The sequence below is a fragment of the Rhyacophila brunnea genome, unplaced genomic scaffold, assembly GCF_057557595.1.
Source record: "Rhyacophila brunnea isolate RB1 unplaced genomic scaffold, BYU_Rbru_1.0 scaffold_10, whole genome shotgun sequence".
Lineage (NCBI taxonomy): Eukaryota > Metazoa > Arthropoda > Insecta > Trichoptera > Rhyacophilidae > Rhyacophila > Rhyacophila brunnea.
Genome location: NW_028232752.1, coordinates 36,085,833 through 36,101,997, shown reverse-complemented (window position 1 = coordinate 36,101,997; position 16,165 = coordinate 36,085,833). Strand labels below are relative to the sequence as shown.

At 33.2% G+C, this 16,165-nt stretch overlaps 1 protein-coding gene across 1 annotated transcript in view; it reads left to right on the top strand.

Annotated features, from left to right (window-relative positions):
• Positions 1-16,165, top strand: part of foxo (forkhead box, sub-group O) — a 329,332-nt gene that overhangs the window by 7,765 nt on the left and 305,402 nt on the right. The window lies entirely within an intron of this gene.

Below are 16,165 nucleotides of genomic sequence, written 5' to 3'. Positions count from 1 at the left end.
TCCAAGGGGCGGTGATGGCCATTGGTCAATATAATATACAAATCTCAAGAAGGCTATTGGCTCTACACAATATGCAAAATGCTCAGTTATTGTTGAGTTGTGAAGATCATAAACCTTAAAACAGGACTGTTGAGTTTTCCTCTGAATAATAGTATTGTTTAATACATTGATCATAAAATTATCAGAAATAACAAAGTCAAATGATCAAGGGGTCCATATTACCATCGACGTATCACGACACTGTACATTATTGATGAGATGACCAACGTTTATGTTTTGAGTTAGATACGAGTCAGTCAATGGAAAACAACATCTTTTACGTGTTATTAAAAGTAGGTGTGTTATTGATTTCTGTGGATTTCAACTACTTCCTTTCCCATTGCACTATTAATGATAAATATCAAAGCAAAATATGGTGTTCTTCTTAATTTCAAACGACGAAGTTTATAATGATAAGTACCTACCTTTATAATAAGCATGGCCCCCCTACCTATCGTTAAAGGTAAAGGCAGTGTGACGCGCTACAGTAGCATTTTCCATGGTGTACGCGGTAAAATTAAGGTGTATTTTTAGCGATTTTTTGTATTTTTAATATGTACCTACATCCATTTGAATTAAGGAGTTGTCGAGTATCGGCACACAGTTAAAAATTGCATCGTACAATCAAATATTTTAATTATTAATAATTCCTGAATTAAAATAGCGCCTTTTTTACCGACTTTTTTTACTATTAGAGCAAATTTGTGGTCTGTGTTTTAAATCTTATCGGTCGACTCACACGCCGGGCCCATAGGCTAAAGCCCTGCCAGCCCCCCCCCCCCCTTGTGGGGCCATGATAATAAGGGTCTTAATATATTTTATATCATGAATAGTTAATTTCTTTGATGAGAGAAGATAATATGGAATAATGAGTAGAGAGCTGAGAGTAAGCTTCCAAAGATACCTAAAATTCTTAATTTTTGCATGTGGACACTTAACGATCTAACGCAGTTCTTAAAACCCATCAGAACAATATTAAGAAAAATATTTAAAATTGAAAAGTCAAAAACCGATAATTTAAAAAGACGTCAATACATATTTTTTATTTGGTTATATACGAGTATTATGTATTCCAATAATAATTAAGAGTTCATAAGAATGGATGGAAAAATGTACATGCATAAATGGTACTTATGTACGCGTTAGAAGTTATACTTATTTGGCGTAACAAAAACAAAACTTGTGATAACTTAGATTCTTCGACTAGCTCTTAATTATCTTGTTAAATTACACACTCAAGAAAAAGGACCGCTTATTGGAGCGCCGTTGGTTTATTTCTATACACTTTAATTTATATTACTAAATTATATAATTATTTCTCGTTGTTTTTATTTTTAAAGTAAAAAACTGTCACTCTGGCGTTTAATCGTTTGTTAACAAGGTTTATAAAGTTTGTTTTAAAGGAACAATTCTGCCAACAAACTTGTGTTTGTATACAGCATACAGCTGACTAATTCGCAGCTAACTTCATACTGTCGCGCACTTTCGTAACGGTGTGCGCGCGCAGCTCTCAATTTCACTCTACCAAACGCCCGAAAAGAAGTATTATTACAAAAATAAACTTGCGTTAAAACCAATTATTTACACGTGATACACGAAAACGTTGTTTACCTCACGTATTGAATTGTGTACTGTGGAAAATTAATAGACGCCTCACATCGTTCATGAAACCTTTTGAAAGTGCATGGTGTATCCATCATCCGTGTTTAATCACAAAGCTTAGTCACTTTTTGGCCAGAGCGCAATTTTTTGTGTTTTTATAATATATATATTGTAATATATACTTAAATACAAAAAAAACTCACAATCTTATCGAAAATGTGGCGATCGTTTTTAACTCGGACCTGGCAACTCGCCACACTCTTCGTGGCGCGAGATTCTTAGTAGTTTTTTTTCCGTTTTTTTTACATATCAACTTTTGATTTCTCGCAGTTAATGCCTGGCCTGGCGTGCCGACGTCTCCAAGAATTCAGCCATACAAATTTATGACAAATTTTATTCGTGATTTTTGTGTCTGACGAGTCATGTCTGAATAATTAAGATTTGATTGATAAATGCATCTCAAACAGAGCGAGTTAATAATTAACTGCCGAAATCCGATTGAGTAATACATTAGATTACTTGAAATAATTAGTTTAAGTTGAGGTATTAAGTATAGTTACTAGTGACGAAATCAGGAGACATGCGATCAAGTACAATTTAGTGAAAACTTACCTTTGACACTACATACCTAACATACCATCAATTGCTTTGTACATCAATAATATTAGGCTCCACTTTTTAATTCAGAGTGCGCCAGCCTATTATCCATTATTCCAGGCGATTTCAACGATTGAATTATAACATACCTATTATAAACTAAATTATTAAATTCAGTAAAGCATGTTATTAAAATTAATACTACACACTGTTGTAAACGTCGAGCGTTGGTTCCCAACCCACGAGTCATGGTCCCCAGACGGTCACGGGTGTTTTTATCTTTTTCGTATTTCTTCGTCTACATCCGCTTTAAGTTGGAATATATGGATACCACGCGACGCCTCCAAGAATCCCTGTCGCTCGTCAGTCTTGCGTCTTCCCGGGACATGCCAACATTCCGTAGTTCCACCGTATACCTACACTCTGTAGATCAGTGGTTTCCAAACTTTATGTTACTACGCCACCCTTTTAAAAAAAGTCTAATCTTGGCGCCTCCCCCGTCCCTTTTATTTCATTATATAATACAGACACATTTGTCAATAGTCAACAATGTACTAATACAAAATAGAAAAAAAAATATAAAAAATAAACAAGGTTTTACTACTTATTATATTCATTTTTTAAATTGATTTGCTTTTCATGTGATGAATGTGCTTGTTTATTACCACAATCAATTTCAATTGTAGTCAATCCAAATTCATCATCGTTCATTGGAAAATTGATTCTATCATGGGCCCCACATCCTGAAGCGGGCCCCCAGGCCAGGATCTTTGGCGGGGCACCTACCTATCGCCGAGGTGTGAGGGTAGTGTGGTGCTCTATTGTAGTATTTCCTAAACTATACACCGGAGTTATCATTTAAGTATATCAATCATTATACAGGTATCACATCAAATTTCAACGCAACGACTTTTTTTTACTATTAATAAAATAATGTGGAAAGTGCATTAGCAAACTTACCAAGAACTCAGAAAATAGATTTTTGTTTGCTTCAATATATTTCATTCATTTAAATCAAAAAATTTAAATCATTTAAAAGTGTAAACATGGCGAACTTATTTTTTTGTAATTTTGATTTCCAAAGCTCCAATTTTTTATGAATGCCTTAATTTCGTCTTTTTAACTCAGTAAATGCATTAGTCGTCCTTGCATTGATTTATTCACTCTTTTTTTTAATTTCAAAGAAATAGACAAGTTTTACAAAAAAATTATCGTTCCTAAACAAATTTGCCTCAAATTTCAACATTATGATTTGACCTTTTTATTTCATTTTTTAACGACAGCCAGCGCGCTTCACAACAGTAATTACTATATTTGGTCTGCATATTTTCAGACAGGTTTGCAAACAACCTTTTATAGGACTGTTATTTTATAACTAGCGGCCGTTTTATAAACTATGCATTTGCAAACTGCAAACCTGTGGCTACTAAACATTTCGCACTCCCTTTGCAACACTCCTCGCCTCCCAGTTTGGAAATCGCTGCTGTAGATGGTATTTAGTGGTCATCCCCAGACATTCCCAATGTTTTACCCGTCACTCATCACAGGAAAATCTCCACCGGGACAGGCACTATTACACAAAATGCCTGTGTCTTATAGGAAGTTATTAACCACAAAATTCTGAGTTTCCTGTTACTACCTAATAAACAGTAAAGGGACAAAATTTGTAAATATAGTATTTGTAATATAGATTTTTTCAGACGGAATGTCTTTTTTTTAATAAGTATCTATACTTACTCTTTATTTTGGTTACTAATCCTAATGCCAATGACACCAAGTTGGCAGGCCATGCGTTGTTTAAAGTAGCACATTCTAAGTTGGCGGCAAATTAAGAAAGGTATGATGACAATTATTATCTACATCTTTCGAGAGTATATTCCGGGTAGTTGAAAAACTTTGGCATACAGCTCTGACAGTTTGAAATTATCATAATAATTGTATTAAGTACTAGTATATTAGACTTTCAATGATTTTATTTGCGGGTAGGTTCCGTTTAAGATACTCAAGCATAAATACAAATTGTGCTAGGTAACGAATTTAAATAAAATAAAATTAAATAAAAATAAATAGTAAGGGGAAAATTTGGCCTAGGTATGTCACTGTTGTTTGTGTTAATATTATTATGTGTCATACTGATAGGTGTTCCCCGAGATTTTACAACATATTTAAATTGTACCGCCAAAAAAAAACAGGTTGGGAATCACTGCTTTATGCTTGGAGTACCGCTGTATTATAGCTTCCGACCATTGTATTCTTACCGAAAGTTCAATCGGTGAGTAGGTAACGAATAACAGCGTGGTTAGCATAAAAGCGCCATTATTGAAATTCATGAAATGTGATCTTCGTTTGTTGCAGAAAATAAATAATTTACATTAATTTGGTTGCGTCAGGTCATTCCGAGGAATGCATTTGCGTAATCTCTTTTATTACGATAATACAATACTTTTCACTATAAAAAACCTGCGTACAATCTATCGTTCCAATAAAAAATACTATTTTTTTTGTTATTGACTTAAGTATAATATTATGTTATCTCAAAATATAAACACAGTAAACAAGTGGGGAGTTTGGTAACAAGATGATAATATAATATTGTCTTAGTATGGGTTTTAAATAATTATTTATATAATTTATATCAAACTCGCAGAGATCAATAATATTACCGACTCGTTTTTCATTGGAATATAAAACAATAAATGTAATTTATTTCACTTTAACCAGGCAATAAAAAACGCAGTTCCACCGAAATTCACATAATATGACGTATAGCTATAAGACAGTGGGGAAGGGTGACGTTTGGAAAGATGTAGGTTGTGGAGATCAGAGAAAAAGAACACACTTGTCAGGTAGATATACTTACGGGAAATAAGAAGATAATGCGATAGGTATTACTACTGATGAATACACACTAATGACAACGACACATCAAATCGATGAAATTTTAGTAGCTCACTGACGATATGAAATTGAGCGAAAATTATGTACTTTTCTAAATATTTATACACACCAAAAATCATTGGATAAAATTATTTATGTGATTGAATGGCATATAAATTATTTTTTTAAATTATCTAATTAGGTAAGTAGGTACCTACTTATGAATTATTTTAAGAATAATAGTATACCTACGCATAGATTTTAGGCTTACGCATCAGAGCGTATTGTTTTCTATACAGTGGGATAGACATGCTGCGGTCACGTGACATAAAGTCCATACGTCATAAAAAAATATCACAAATCCCGGCAAATAATTCGACAAATTTGTGAAAGACAGATGTCGCGTTGTGGTATAATTTTTTTAAAATCTTTAATTAACATACATGTGTTGTAATCTGTATTTCTTTATATTACATTCCTACTTTCCTACATATACGACTGATGTCGAAAAATTAAATTATCTTTATTGCATATAAGTGATTATAGTATTATATCTAAATATGCAATTTTTTTTTTCTTAAGAAGGTAGGCTTCAAATAATAATAACTAACTAATAAATAGTAAAGAAACAAAATTTGTACATATGGTATTTGTAATATAGATTTTTTTCAGACAGAATGTCTTTTTTTAAGAAGTAGATATACTTAAGTAATAGTAATTTTGGTTACTAATCATAATTTCGATGACATCCCACGAGCAAGTTAGCAGGCCATGCGTTGCTTCAAAGCAGTACATTCAAGCTAGCGGCAAATTAAGGAAGGTATAGCAATTGGCAGTGATCTATATCTTTCGTGAATATATTCCGGGTAGTTGAAAAACTTTCACAACAGCGCTGACAGTTTGAAATTATCATAATTGTATTATATTGTAATATATGTAATTGTATTGTACCCACGATGGTCGTGTGGCTTAAGCTTCGGCCTATAGCGTTGTGGGTCCCAGGTTCGAATCCTGGGTCTGGCAAGTACACATATTGTTTTTCAGTTTGTGTGTGAGTCAGAGTTTGGACCTACTAGGTTGAGCAAGTGGCTGACATCCATTTCTCGTAAAAACAAAATCTGTTAATACAAACCTCCACTCTGTCGAAGCCCATATGATCTTATTAGGATCGGACATGGTCGCAAAAAAATAAATTAAGTAGGTAGGTATATCTGAATTTCAATGATTTTATTTGCGGGGTATCCGTTTAAGATACTTAAGCATAAAATACAATTTGTCTTTGACATCAGAGTATGGACACGTGGATAAAATCAATTTCTCGTAAAAACAAAACGTCCACTTTATGGGGGCAAATATGATCCTATTCGGATCGGACATGGTCAAAAGAACAAAATAAAAAATAACTATAAATAATGTATGTGAATTAAAATGCACCAATACTCGACTAAAATAAATGTTAAAATTGCACACAGACATTGATGATTCGTACAACGTTTCCAAATAGCAAGATTTAAAATACGGAAATGAAATACATATCAGTATAATATACGAGAATTATAATTTTATATTCCATCAATTGCATCTTTATGATCTTTCAACTACTCTAACGCCAACAGGTTTTAGCTTTTGTCGTTCTTTTCGTCCAGCTCAGCTGTATTAAAATAATCGGAATAACCGGTTATCGATTTTAATATAAATTAAAATACTCTGCAAGGTGCTCTGCGTTGTAATCTAATGATAGAAAGCCATTGTTGAGAAATCACCTATATTAGCAAAGTGCGATCATTTATTTCCGCTATACATTAGATCTAATAATTGACTGCGATCACTATTTATCAACTTCCAATGACTTGACATTATGTTAAAATCTTGTTTGTATTTGTCTATTGCTGGGAGATAGGATTACTTATTTATACCAAAGTATTTTAATAAGACGGAGAGTATTATTTGGATAGTGGAGATAATGCATTATATTATTATGTAGGTACCTACTTTAAATAATTTAAATGTTACTTTAGCTATCTATGCATAACCTGATAAAGTGATCCTGTGAATGTAGACGTACAATAATGTATAAGTATATTTATCATCCGTAATTTATAATATAATATATTATATAACTACCTTCTAATAAATGTATTTGCAATAATACGATGCCCAGCAGGACTCGAACCCGCACTCACTGGATTCGCAATGTGCTTTGTCAATTATTGAAACATGTCCAATTACGGCGTAATTAACTAGTAGTGTTTTACATCTTGAAGTACTTGAGTAAATTGCGTTAACGTTTGGCTTGTGTGCTTTAAATTAAGGTATCAATTACCTACCTTATTACAAACCGGCGTCAGGATCTCTCCAAATTTTAGTAATCATAACGTACTTGCACTTGCTAATAATTTAATTAAACTATTCAACGAATAATTCACAATATTTCAGATTGTAATATTCATACATAACTTGAAAATACTTCAGATATAGGTACCTACCTAAATACTGGAAAACATCTTTGAAAAATCGAATTTTTTTTATGGTCGCGGCTCATGGCTTGGACACCGGTGCTATACCTAGTGACTAGGGAATCCAATCCCGAGCCAAAATTCTGGTCCCGGGATTGGCATTTTTTCCATTGTTAATATAAAAAATTTATATTTACAAATAACATTGATAAAATCGGTCAAAAATAAATCTAGTATAATTTACACTATGACATTTATTGTTAATATTGTATACGTTCAATCATAGAAATACATACGTTTAATGGGGTAAATAATATTGTGAATTTAATATGAGATTGCTGTTTCTGATAGTAAAGACTTAATGAATGTGTTAGCGAGATTTAAAATAGTAAAGCAAATCATGGTGTACGTATGGCCTTTCAGCTTAATAAATCTAATTAGTCAGCCAAATATGAAACTGCCGTAAAACGTATGAGATCATGGTGGAATTACTTTGTTAATTAGTGCAAAGCATTGTTTTTTTCCAATCTTTCTCATTTTTATTAATTTATGTGAAAAAATAAAATGAATCGCCAACTTACACATGGGTATAAATCAAACTTCTATCAAACTCAGTTTATTTCTAATGTAGTTATTTGTTATTAAAAGTATTTGTTCTGTAATAAGTATTTCCGTTTTTATTTTATTTTCCATAAAAAATGATAAAAAAAATCAATCCCGAAACTTTCGGGATTATGTTTATCAATCCCGGGATTCATAGGTATCGAAAATTGCACGGGATCCCGGGATTGGAATCCCTACTAGTGACTGTTTTCGTGAACTAATTGGATTTTTAGGAAGACGTGAAAAAAGTGTTAGTGCCGCTCTGCAACAAGAATCTTAAAAACCACGGCCTCCTCAAAACTGTAATAAAAATATGTGACTGCATTTTTGCGATCATATAAATACGCTGTCTAAGGCATCTTATCCTATGTTACCCTATTTCTACGGGTGGATTAATACTTAATACATAAACGAACCTACACTATAAATTATGTTAAAACGTTTTAAGTAACAATAAATTAATTACAACTATTGTGGTCTTCCCCGTATTACCTGTTTCTGTGTATTAAATACGTAGTATTACAAATGCATAACATAAACTTCAGCCATCGAGTGTCTGCATTCTTGAGACCAATTACTATTGTAAAGAATTGTAAGTATTTATATTGTTCGATTAAAATGTGTTCCCCGTGTAATTAATTACATCAAGGCTGACCTGCCTCGGGTCAGTGAGGTAATGATTTAACTCGCACAACGTAGCGTAGTCTCGGTTGAGTTTTGGTTCACCGTGACTGTCTTTCGTTGCGTCCACAGTGAAGCGAAGCCCCTCGTCGTTTTGTGACCGTCCATCCATCACAGAAAATTATGTACGTAAAGACTTGGTAAACGATAAAATATATAAAATTATTATTTTGTTTTAGCCGCATTACTGTTAACCCACTTGTATACGTAATACCGATTTTGGATGGATTTCCTTACACCAAACCTTCAGAGGGTGGTGTATATTACAATCACAAAAATGCATCAAAACCCAACTAAACATAATAATACGGAGTAGGTTATATTATTAAAAACTCAAAATGTGTAATATGATTTATTCTTGATTTGAAAATACATTAGCTTGCAACCCCCTCCCCCCATAGTATGTATGGAGAAAAAATATGTGAATTTATCCATGAATTGATCGCGCGGAAACAATGAGAAATCCCCGTACGGCCTACGTCATGCGTTTGCTCGAATATAGGCGCATTTTCACGTTTCACTTGACCACTAATATACGTAGACGGCGTGAATGTCTTTATTTTGTAACTTATATGTATCTACTTAAGTTCACTACAATTAGGTAAATTTGAATTTGAAAAAAGTTTTAATCCTTGGTAATTTGTCCTCTTATTAAATCTATTGTAATTGACTATAATTTCATCATCATTATTTTTGGCTTTATACCTTTCACGAGTCTGTCTATTCTAGAAATTTCCACATTAGACAGTCTAATGCCGCCGCTTTTGACTTATCCAATTTATTGCAAAATATAATAATATCATCTCTTGCCCTCAGGGGATGCGTACATAGCCCGACACCCTAGTAGCTCTTCTCGCCGAATTTCTAAAAAATTGACTGAGAGATTCAAGCTATAAAGCACATAGGTACCTACATAATAATATTCGCCTCTGAGATGAAAAAAAACAGGAAATTCCGAATTTTAAGTGGGTATATTATTATATATAGATAACCTACTGATATTACAATGTAATCAGACATATTATTATTATATCAGCTGAGCATGTTCGCAATATTGTATACCTATTATGTGTATATAAAAGCTGCAGCATCTCTTTCACGTGGGCAAGTTCTTTCTCGCTTCCACATTTAAGAGGTAACAATCCAATATAATAATTGTTAATTAGATAGATAAGATACCAAGGTTCTTCCGCCAGTTTTTACTGCCTTCGCCAACCAACCGGTCGAGATTCGACCGTGGACCATGCTCTTGATTTGCCATTATGACACTCGAGCTTACCACGTGGAAATTATTGATTAACCAAATTATATAATAACATAATATTATATTCTGCGATGTGGGACCAGAGCTATTATAACCCACATCTTTAGGGTTTATTTATTTATATCTATAATAACACTAAATCAAACTTGCATAATATCTTCACGAATTTGCTTCAAATGCTCAGTTTACACAGAAAAATCATAATATTATTATTGTAGGTAGGTACTTAAATGACAATAGTCGTCAATGATGTATATAATGTAAATATTAATGGTTTTCATTGGATTTAACATAATTGTAATATTTTATATAAAAATATCTATAAAACGTTACGTCGGGATATTATCATCTATATATTACTTAATTAAAATTATTTTACATATAATAATATGTAAAATGAATTATTCGTTGAATAATGTTTTTTTATATTATATCCAATATAAACTATTAACATTGGACGATGTGAGTCGCAATTTTCATCATTGGTGACAATTGACATTCAAGTAGGTATAATACGATGATTAAAATTATATACCTACTTATTATAACTATCTATATTTAAAAATAATACAAGGAAGTTTTGAATCTCGTGTTCTCGAGATTTTGAATTTAGGGTTCATGATCCGGTTCCCAAAATAATTAAAGGGTTCCCAGGATTCGGTTACTGGTTCGATTTCTAGTACTGCGTCAGATTTTACAGATATCTACTTATTATATTATTATTATAGTCATTATCAATTCGTTGATCCTTGATTCTCCGAATTTTATGCAGATTAAAGCTTTATTATCCTCTCAAAGTACCTATCAAAATATATCTTTGATAAAAATACTTTAAATGTAAGAAAGCTCTTGTAATACCCACGTATGGATAGGATAGAATGTATGAAAAGATATAGATACACGTAGATAACCTCATACAGAATTAGAATATGACCTATATTTTATATATTATATAATATGTATATATATTCAACTTTCTCTGATCTCTATTACCTATTATAAAGTTGACTTTAGAATTTGCCTTTTTAATTTAGTGCTTGCTCTTCTATTCAATTGTATTATTGGTCATACGTCACCACATCATAGATTTTCGCCATTAGATCAGTGGTTCTCAAAAATTCTTGTTTGGTAAATCTCTTGAGATATTTTGTAAAACCGCGAAGTATCCCTAACTGAGTCATATTATTCTAATTTCAGAGTTTTATTAAAGTTGTTTTTCGATAGTTTGGAATTATAGTATTCTATGAATAACTAACTACTAGTTAACGCATTACTAAATAATAGTACCTACCTAGTTACCTAGTTCAAACAAGAAAGTTGGCATACTTTGACCATATCATGCTGCAACCCGAAAGATATCAACTTCTCCATCTTATCATCTCAAGTAATCGAGGCCCTGGTAGAAGAAGAACGTCCTGGGTCAAGAACCTCAGAGACCGGTTTAAACTCAGTACTCCATCTGCGACGGACAAGGAGAAAATGGAAGAACTCATCGCGTACATTCAATATCGGATATGGCACAAAAAGAAGAAACACAATTCGACTGTCATAATCGTATTGATAACGATGGTTCCTTTTTCTTTGTAAATCAACTCAATTAATAAGTAGTATTAAACTGTTAATTATTTGATGCAAAAAATTTTTAATAAATATAATTTTATAGTGTTGTGTAGTAAATAATTTAAATGCACAATTTTCGTGGTAATGACATCATTATCATACAACTCATTAATCGTGCTGTTCAATTTTGTCATATTGTAATAATTTACAACAGGTGAACAGCAGAGACGCCCACTTTTCGTCTGAATGAACACATACAAAATGTAAATACGTAGTTGTATTTGAATCAATGGAATTAACGTCGAGTTTAAACCTATCTTATCAGCCGCAAAAAGCTACCGATTTAGATAAAGTACCGATAAAATGATAAGAGACCGAATGATATGGCCATTATTTATTTTGTGTTTCTGGGAGAATATCGCGTAGATTTCAGAGAACATGCCTAGTTGGTACTTAGGTGTTCATATTATATTGTTATCGTAGTATCATTGATATACTCATTCTAGCCGAATCTAGCGTGAAATTAAGTATGCATATTAAATATAATTTTGAATTTAGTATATCCACCTAATAGAACAATGATTACTCTCAAAAATTAACTTAAGCGTCCATTTTTAATCTTCTTCTCAAGTCGTCAATGGTTTCCATATGTTGGCAAAACCAATCATTTATTAGATACTATCGTTTTTTACATTGAGTATACCTACCTATTACAAAACATTATAAAAGTGAACAAATTATTTGATAGAGATTGAAAATCACCTTCTACAGAAATGGATCCACAATATATGAAATTTAAGCAAAAAAAAGAACCACCGGTCCAGATATGAAATTAGCTACACGTACATGACTTTGCATTGCTGGTTCATTTGCAGAGAACTTCACACTGCTGCTATGTCATTTATTTTCCAATTTGCAGGGCGCGTAAAGATTATCTGTCACGATGGGTAGATAAGCAATCAGTAATACCTATTACAACTACACTTTTAAAAAATCCTATAAAATGGGTGTAAAGCCGTTTATAACTGCACTCGAGTAAGTACCTATGTAATCACAATGAACATAAAAATGGCTGTCATATTGAGTGAATAAGAAAAACTGAGCGATGTTCATATTTATGGAGTTTACCAACAACTCATTCGCTGCGGACCCGTTAATTACTAATTAATTACCACATTTAAATAACATGATAATTATATCGAATGGGCAACGCAATAGTTGCGTTGGACGCCCGGAATGAGTTAACCATGCTTCACGCTTAGGTATAGCCTAAATTATTTGGAGTATGCGACTGTTTTTTTGATCTTGATGTGAATAATCTGATTAACATCGTAAATACGCCATCGTCATGCGTTGTGGCTATAGGTAGATAATAAAATTATATACAATTGTGAATGTGAATCTACCAAAATATCTAAACATACTTGGAAATAGTTGAACAGTACCCGTGGATAATTATTTAAATACGGATATAATATTATATCACCGTTAGCCGGAGTTTCCACTGTTATATAAAGGCCTGCCCTGGCACTTTCCACTATTCTTGGCCCTCAGTTCTTCGCTGCCACGCATTTCTGCCAAACTTCAATTGTTCGATCTAGTACGTCACTTTGAAGGCAGCCCTTCTTTCTTTCTTTCGACCATGTCCGATCCTAATAGGATCATAATATGGGCCTCCACAGAGTGGAGGTTTGTATTAATAGATTTTGTTTTTACGAGAAATGGATACCAGTCACTTGCTCAACCTATTAAGTCCATACTCCGATTCATACAAAAATTGAAAAGCAATATATGTAGGTAGGTACATGCCAGACCCAGGATTCGAACCTGGGACCTACGACGCCGTAGGCCGAAGCTTAAGCCTTCCAGTCGTTCGTTTATTCATTTTAATGCCTCGGTACTTACTTACATAAATACATATCGATATTATGTACACCTATATCAATAATATCCATAAATATAAATTGAGAGACGTTTGAATGGAACGCGGATTGTATACGTCATAATTATGAAACTAGAACACGTTAAAGCTAATTATTAATTTACCAATATTCACGGAATTTACTAATGCATAATGCGGTCCAGCTGATGTGTGCTCAGATTGTGGCGATTGTAGGTAGGTATGCCGCGTTATCGAATCGAGGAGTACCTACCTACCTAATAAAAAATGATCAGGCTAATCGGAACGAGCGAGCGAGAGCCGAAAACTAAACGAACGCACCGAAAGCGTTCGCTGGCAAGGTCGGCCGCGAGTTATTCGGCTGACCGGCCTTGTCGCGCCGCCGTGGCCAGATGCCCGCGAACATCTTGTTCCGCTCGCAGGGCCGCCGCGCCAATTCGGCCACCGTGGCAATGGAAATTTCGTTTATTGATTAGCATGACATTTATTAATATGCATATGTTAATAATTGTGAAAACATTTACCTGGTATACGTTGTAAATGATTATAAATGCTTTGGTCGTTTCACTTACGTTAGCTTCTTACAATAGTGGATTCAATTCAATATACATACCTGCACTCGTATTAATCACGGAAATTTTTCAGCCATACGAAGGAGCGTTTTTCTCTGCAATGTATACCGCTGATCTTCCCGTGTAAAGGCCGGTTCAGATTAGTCGAGTGGCGAGTGATTTAGTTTACCACTAAAGGTTCGATGACATTGAGCGAGTTAACAAGCTACTAGCCGGCGAATTTACTATCTGCTAGTAAACTCGCACAGTGTAATAATCTAACTAGCTAACTAGGTGATTGTAAACAATCTACGAGACAAGTTGAAAGCCGGGTTACTTTACTCGCTACTCTCTGGCGTGTGTGCTAGTTAGAGCCGTGTGTCATTGCTAGTGAACTAACTAGCTGCGAGTACGAGCAGATTAAAGAAACAACACAATATGGTTTCAACTCGCTAACTTTTTTTTGTTCAACGAATAATTCACTTGGTTTTTAATTAAGAATGTAACATTCTTTTTATTGAACATACAGTATTTAAAAACATGAGAAATATAGTATAACGAATAGAAAAAATGTTTTTTTTTTAATACGACACCCAGCATGATTAAAACCTGCGTGATCAACCTGATTCGAAGTGTTTTCAAATTATGTATGTTCAAAAAATAAAAATATTAATAACTTCATTTATAATGGCTATATTTGAAGAATTAGAGGAAAAAATTCTATGACAACTAATGAACTCGACTAAAGATAAAGTGTTCAGACTTGTTTCGTTTCTTGTTTAGTATTATTATATGTTTAGTATAAAAAATATAACAAATGGATTGACTCGACTAAGTGATTTTACTAAATTACTCGCCACATGACTAAATTAATCGACTAATCCGAACCAGCTTTAAAGCTGTGTCTGTGTCATAACGCGACCGAGGGTCTGTAGTTTCCTAGTTTTTTGTGATGTGAAGAACATCTCCACCATTTTATAATCGTCTGTAGACAGACGTCAGCATCATTCAGTCACCATGCCAGTGAAAGAATTATAGGAAAATACGTCTATACAGCCATACCACATTTTTTCGTAATAATAGTATTAAGCACATATTATTATCTATCTGAATGTGTTTACAAAATATTTCATACGTATTTCATAATACGGAAATCGTCTTTGATTTCGAACTCATTGCAGAGACCATTCTCAAATTATAAATAAAATAACAACCAACCACGAAAGGCTGAAGCAATACTACGTAAATACTGAAATCCTTTATTTATGGCACGTCTGAATACTTTTGGTTCAACGTATATTAATGTATTCACCTCTTTGGTTTTTCATTATAATATTATTAGTACAATTGATAGGTAATTAATTATATTTTCTAATTAGATGTTGGTAATATATATTTGTGGATATCGTCCCTGATTTTCAGAATGTTTTATTTATAAATTAATTTCTCTATAAAATGGTATCTTTGGGTTGGTATAAAAAGATATATAGTAATTCTTTTCACAATTTTACATTTTATTGCATCTCCATGTACTTAGGTACTTGGATGTGTTTTTGGGGAAAATATTGCTGTAATGCAGCCCTGCCGAATTTCCACTCAAACTTATCGCGATCGACCATCGAATTCACAGTTGAATTTCGAATGCAATTCAGCTATTTTATTGGACGAAACAGCCGCGAGTGATTTCAAATACCATTCGTGTAATAAAATGAGTTAATTTATCGATTTTAACACTTCGTATCCGTGAATGGAATTTATCAAGGTATTGTGTATTGCAAAAATACGCATTTTATAATACTTATTAGTATAAGATCAACTCGTTTAAAAAAACAATAAAATGTGAAATATGTACTGCAGCCCTGCCGAATTTCCACTCAAACTTATCGCGATCGACCATCGAATTCACAGTTGAATTTCGAATGCAATTCAGCTATTTTATTGGACGAAACAGCCGCGAGTGATTTCAAATACCATTCGTGTAATAAAATGAGTTAATTTATCGATTTTAACACTTCGTATCCGTGAATGGAATTTA